Genomic DNA, 6338 nt, shown 5'->3' with positions numbered 1-6338 from the left:
AGTACTGAGGATTGAGGATTGAGGATCGAGGATTGAGGATTGAGGATTGAGGATTGAAGATTGAGGATTGGGGTCTGAGGAGTGACGATTGAGGATTGAGGATTGAGGACTGAGAGTTGAGGATTGATGATTCAAGATTGAGTATTGAGGATTGTAGAATGAGGATTGAGGATTGAGGATTGAGGATTGAGGATTGAGGATTGAAGATTTAGTATTGAGGATTGAAGATAGAGTATTGAGAATTGAGGATTGAGGATTGAGGATTGAAGATTAAGGATTGAGTGTTGAGGATTGTAGAATGAGGATTGAGGATTGAGTATTGAAGATTAAGGATTGATGATTGAGGAATGAGGATTGAGGATTGAGGATTGAGGATTGAGAATTGAGTATTGAAGATTGAGTATTGATGACTGAGGATTGAGGATTGAGGATTGAGGATTGAGGATTGAGGATTGAAAATTGAGTATCGGGGACTCAAGATTGAGGATTGAGGATTGAGGATTGAGGATTGAGGATGGGGGCTCCCGGTTGAGGATTGAGGTTTGAGGACTGAGGACTGAGGATAGAGTATTGAGAAATGAGGACTGAGGATTGATGATTGAAGATTGAGTATTGGGTATTGAGGATTGAAGAATGAGGATTGAGGATTGAGGTTTGAGGATTGAGGATTGAGGATTGAGGATTGAGGATTGAAGGTTGAGGATTGGGTATTGAGGATTGAAGACTGAGGATTGAGGTTTGAGGATTGAGGATTGAAGATTGAGTATTGAGGATTGAAGATTGAGGATTGAGGATTGAGGATTGAGGATTGAGGATTGAAGATTGAGTTTTGAGGATTGAAGATTGAGGATTGAGTATTGAGGATTGAGGATTGAGGATTGAGGATGAGGATTGAGTATTGAAGATTGAGGATTGATGATTGAGGATTGAGGATTGAGGATTGAGGGTTGAAGATTGAATATTGATGACTGAATATTGAGGACTGAGGATTGAGGGTTATGTATGGAGGACGAGGACCGAGGGTTGAATATTGATGTTTGAGGTCTGATGGTTAAGGATTGAGGATTGAGTATTGAGGATTGAGGATTGAGGATTGAGGATTGAGGATGAGGATTGAGTATTGCAGATTGAGGATTGTTGATTGAGGATTGAGGATTGAGGATTGAGGATTGAAGATTGAATATTGATGATTGAATATTGAGGACTGAGGATTGAGGGTTATGTATGGAGGACGAGGACTGAGGGTTGAATACTGATGTTTGAGGTCTGATGGTTAAGGATTGAGGATTGAGAATTGAGGATTGAGGATTGAGGATTGAAGATTGAGGATTGGGTATTGAGGATTGAAGAATGAGGATTGAGGATTGAGGTTTGAGGATTGAGGATTAAGGATTGAGGATTGAGGATTGAGGATTGAGGATTGAGGACTGAGGCTTGAGGATTGAGGATTGAGCATTGAGGATTGAAGATTGAGGATTGGGTATTGAGGTTTGAAGAATGAGGATTGAGGATTGAGGATTGAGGATTGAGGATTGAGGATCTAGGATTGGAGATTGATTACTGAGGATTGAGTACTGAGGATTGAGGGTTGAGGATTGAGGATTGAAGATTGAGTATTGAGGACTGAAGATTGACGATTGAGGATTAAGGATTGAGGATTGAGAATTGAGAATTGAGGATGAGGACTAAGGGTTGATGATTGAGGTTTGAGAAATGAGGATTGGGGATTGAGGATTGAGGATTGAGGATTGAGGATTGAGGATTAAGGATTGAGTATTGAAGATTGAGTATTGATCACTGAGGATTGAGGATTGAGGATTGAGCTTTGAGGATTGAGGATTGAAGATTGAATGTTGAGGATTGAAGATTCAGGATTGAGGATTGGCGATTGAGGATGGAGGATGAGGGCTGAGGGTTGAGGATTGAGGTTTCAGTATTGAATCCTGAGAATTCAGGGTATTCTATTGAGTATCGAGAATTGAGGATTGATAGTTAGTATTGTGGATTGAGGATTGAGGATTGAGGATTGAAGATTCAGTATTGAGGATTGAAGATTGGGAATTGAGGATTGAGGATTGAGGATTGAAGATTCAGTATTGAGGATTGAAGATTGGGAATTGAGGATTGAGGACTGAACATTGAGGACTGAGTGTTGAGTGTTGAGTGATGAGAATTGATTTTTGTGGATAGCGGTTTGAAGATTGCAGATTGAGTATTGAGTATTGAAAACTTTGAATTGAGGATATTCTATTGAGGATTGAGGATTGACAACAGGTTGTTGAGGACTGAGGTCTGAAGATTGCGGATTCAGGATTGAGGACTCAGAGTTGAGGTTTGAGGACCAAGGATTGAGGATTGAAGATTGAGTATTGAGGATTGAGGATTGAGGATTGAAGATCGAGGATTGAGGATTGAGGATGGGGGCTGTCGGTTGGGGATTGAGGTTCGAGGACTGAGGACTGAGGATAGAGCATTGAGAAATGAGGATTGAGGATTGAGGATTGAAGATTGAGTATTGGGTATTGAGGATTGAAGAATGAGGATTGAGGATTGAGGTTTGAGGATTGAGGATTGAAGATTGAGCATTGAGGATTGAAGACTGACGATTGAGGATTGAGGATTGAGGATTGAAGATTGAGTATTGAGGATTGAAGATTGAGGATTGAGGATTGAGGATTGAGGATTGAGGATTGAAGATTGAGTTTTGAGGATTGAAGATTGAGGATTGAGTATTGAGGATTGAGGATTGAGGATTGAGGATGAGGATTGAGTATTGAAGATTGAGGATTGATGATTGAGGATTGAGGATTGACGATTGAAGATTGAATATTGATGATTGAATATTGAGGACTGAGGATTGAGGGTTGTGTATGGAGGACGAGGACTGAGGGTTGAATATTGATGTTTGAGGTCTGATGGTTAAGGATTGAGGATTGAGAATTGAGGATTGAGGATTGAGGATTGAAGATTGAGGATTGGGTATTGAGGATTGAAGAACGAGGATTGAGAATTGAGGATGAGGACTGAGGGTTGAGGATTGAGGTTTGAGATATGAGGATTGAGGATAGAGGATTGAAGATTGAGGATTGGGTATTGAGGATTGAAGAATGAGGATTGAGGATTGAGGATTGAGGATTGAGGATTGAGGATTGAGGATTGAAGGTTGAGGATTGGGTATTGAGGATTGAAGAATGAGGGTTGAGGATTGAGGATTGAGGTATGAGGATTGAGGATTGAAGATTCAGGTTTGGCTACTGAGGATTGAAGAATGAGGATTGAGCATCGAGGATTGAGGATTGAGTATTGAAGATTGAGTATAGAGGATTGAAGATTGACGATGGAGGATTGGGGATTGAGGATTGAGGACTGAGGATTGAGGATTGAGGATTGAAGATTGAGGATTGGGTATTGAGGATTGAAGAATGAGGATTGAGGATTGAGGATAGAGGATTGAGTGTTGAGGATTGAAGATTGAGTATTGAGGATAGAAGACTGACGATTGAGGATTGAGGATTGAGTGTTGAAGATTGAGGATTGATGATTGAGGAATGAGGATTGAGGATTGAGGATTGAGGATTCAGTATTGAAGATTGAGGATTGATGATTGAGGACTGAGGATTGAGGATTGGGGATAGAGGATTGAGGATTGAGGTTTGAGGACTGAGGACTGAGGATTGTGGATTGATGATTGAGGAATGAGGATTGAGGATTGAGGATTGAGGATTGAGTATTGAAGATTGAGGATTGGTGATTGAGGACTGAGGATTGAGGATTGGGGATTGAGGATTGAGGATTGAGGTTTGAGGACTGAGGACTGAGGATTGTGGATTGAGGATTGAGGATTGAAGATTCTGTATTGAGGATTGAAGATTGGGAATTGAGGATTGAGGATTGAACATTGAGGACTGAGTGTTGAGTGTTGAGTGATGAGAATTGATGTTTGTGTACAGAGGTTTGAAGACTGCAGATTGAGCATTGAGTATTGAAAACTTTGAATTGAGGATATTCTATTGAGGATTGAGGATTGACAACAGATTGTTGAGGACTGAGGCCCGAAGATTGAGGATTCAGGATTCAGGATTCAGAATTGAGGTTTGAGGACTGAGGATTGAGGATTGAAGATTGAGTATTGAGGATTGAAGATTGAGGATTGAGAATTGAGGATTCAGTATTGAGGATGAGGGCTGAGGGTTGAGGATTGAGGTTTGAGGACTGAGGTCTGAGGATTGAGGATTGAGAATTGAGAATTGAGGATTGGGGATCGAAGATTGAGGATTAGGTATTGAGGATTCGAGAATGAGAATTGAGGATTGAGGATTGAGGATTGAGTGTTGAGGTTTGAAGATTGAGTATTGAGGGTTGAAGACTGACGATTGAGGATTGAGGATTGAGGATTGAGGATTGAGGATTGAGGATTGAAGATTGAGTATTGAGGATTCAAGATTGAGGATTGAGGATTGAGGATTGGGGATTGAGGATTGAGGATTGAGGATTGAGGATTGAAGACTGAGGATTGAGGATTGAGGATGAGGGCTGAGGGTTGAGGATTGAGGTTTGAGGATTGAAGATTGAGGATTGGGTATTGGGGATTGAAGAATGAGGATTGAGTATTGTGGATTGAGGATTGAGGATTGAAGAGTGAGTATTGAGGATTGAAGGCTGACGAATGAGGACTGAGGACAGAGAATTGAGGATTGAGGTTTGAGGATTGAAGATTGGGGATTGAGTATTGAGGATTGAAGATTGAGGATTGAGGACTGAGGGTTGAGGATTGAGGATTGAGGATTGAAGATTGAGGATTGAGTATTGAGGATTGAAGATTGAGGATTGAGGATTGAGGATTGGGGATTGACGATGAGTGCTGAGGGTTGAGGATTGAGGTTTGAGGGCTGAGGACTGAGGATTGAGGATTGAGAATTGAGGATTGAGGATTGAGGATTGAAGATTGAGGATTGGGTATTGAGGATTGAAGAATGAAGATTGAGGATTGAGGATTGAGGATTGAGGAATGAAAATTGAGGGTTGAAGATTGAGGATTGGGTATTGGGGATTGAAGAATGAGGATTGAGTATTGTGGATTGAGGATTGAGGATTGAAGAGTGAGTATTGAGGATTGAAGGCTGACGAATGAGGACTGAGGACTGAGAATTGAGGATTGAGGTTTGAGGATTGAAGATTGGGGATTGAGTATTGACGATTGAAGATTTAGGATTGAGGATTGAGTATTAAGGACAGAATATTGACGATTGAGGATTGAGTATTGAGGATTGAAGATTGAGTATTGAGGATTGAAGATTGAGGATTGAGGATTGATCATTGAGGACTGAGGATTGAGGACTGAGGATTGAGGATTGAGAATTGAGAACTGATAATGAGGACTGAGGGTTGAGGATTGAGGATAGAGGATTGAGGATTGAGGATTGAGTATTGAAGATTGAGCATTGATGACTGAGTATTGAGGATTGAGGATTGAAAATTAATTATTAAGGATTGAAGATTGAGGATTGAGGATTGAGGACTGAGAATTGAGAATTGTGGATGAGGACTGAGGGTTGTGGATTGAGGTTTGAGGAATGAGGATTGAGGATTGAGGATTGAGGATTGAGGATTGAGGATTGAGGATTGAGGATTGAGTATTGAAGATTGAGTATTGATGACTGAGGATTGAGGATTGAGGATTGAGGATTGAGGATTGAGGATCTAGGATTGGAGATTGATTATTGAGGATTGAAGATTGGGGATTGAGGATTGAGGATTGAGGATCTAGGACTGGAGATTGATTATTGAGGATGAAGATTGAGAATTGGGTATTGAGGTTTGAAGGATGAGGATTGAGGATTGAGGATTGAGGATTGAGGATAGAGGATCTAGGATAGGAGATTGAATATTGAGGATTGAAGATTGGGGATTGAGGATTGAGGATTGAGTATCTAGGATTGGAGATTGATTATTGAGGATGAAGGTTGAGAATTGAGGATTGAGGATTGAGAATTGAGAATTGAGGATGAGGACTAAGGGTTGAGGATTGAGGGTTGTGAAATGAGGATTGGGGATTGAGGATTGAGGATTGAGGATTGAGGATTGAGGATTGAGGATTGAGGATTGAGTATTGAAGATTGAGTATTGATCACTGAGGATTGAGGATTGAGGATTGAGGTTTGAGGATTGAGGATTGAAGATTGAATGTTGAGGATTGAATATTCAGGATTGAGGATTGGCGATTGAGGATGGAGGATGAGGCTGAGGGTTGAGGATTGAGGTTTCAGTATTGAATCCTGAGAATTCAGGATATTCTATTGAGTATCGAGAATTGAGGATTGATGGTTAGTATTGAGGAT

The sequence above is a fragment of the Calliopsis andreniformis genome, unplaced genomic scaffold (genome assembly GCF_051401765.1).
Source record: "Calliopsis andreniformis isolate RMS-2024a unplaced genomic scaffold, iyCalAndr_principal scaffold0035, whole genome shotgun sequence".
NCBI lineage: Eukaryota > Metazoa > Arthropoda > Insecta > Hymenoptera > Andrenidae > Calliopsis > Calliopsis andreniformis.
The sequence above is the reverse complement of the archived record's forward strand: the minus strand, read 5'-3'. Positions refer to the sequence as shown.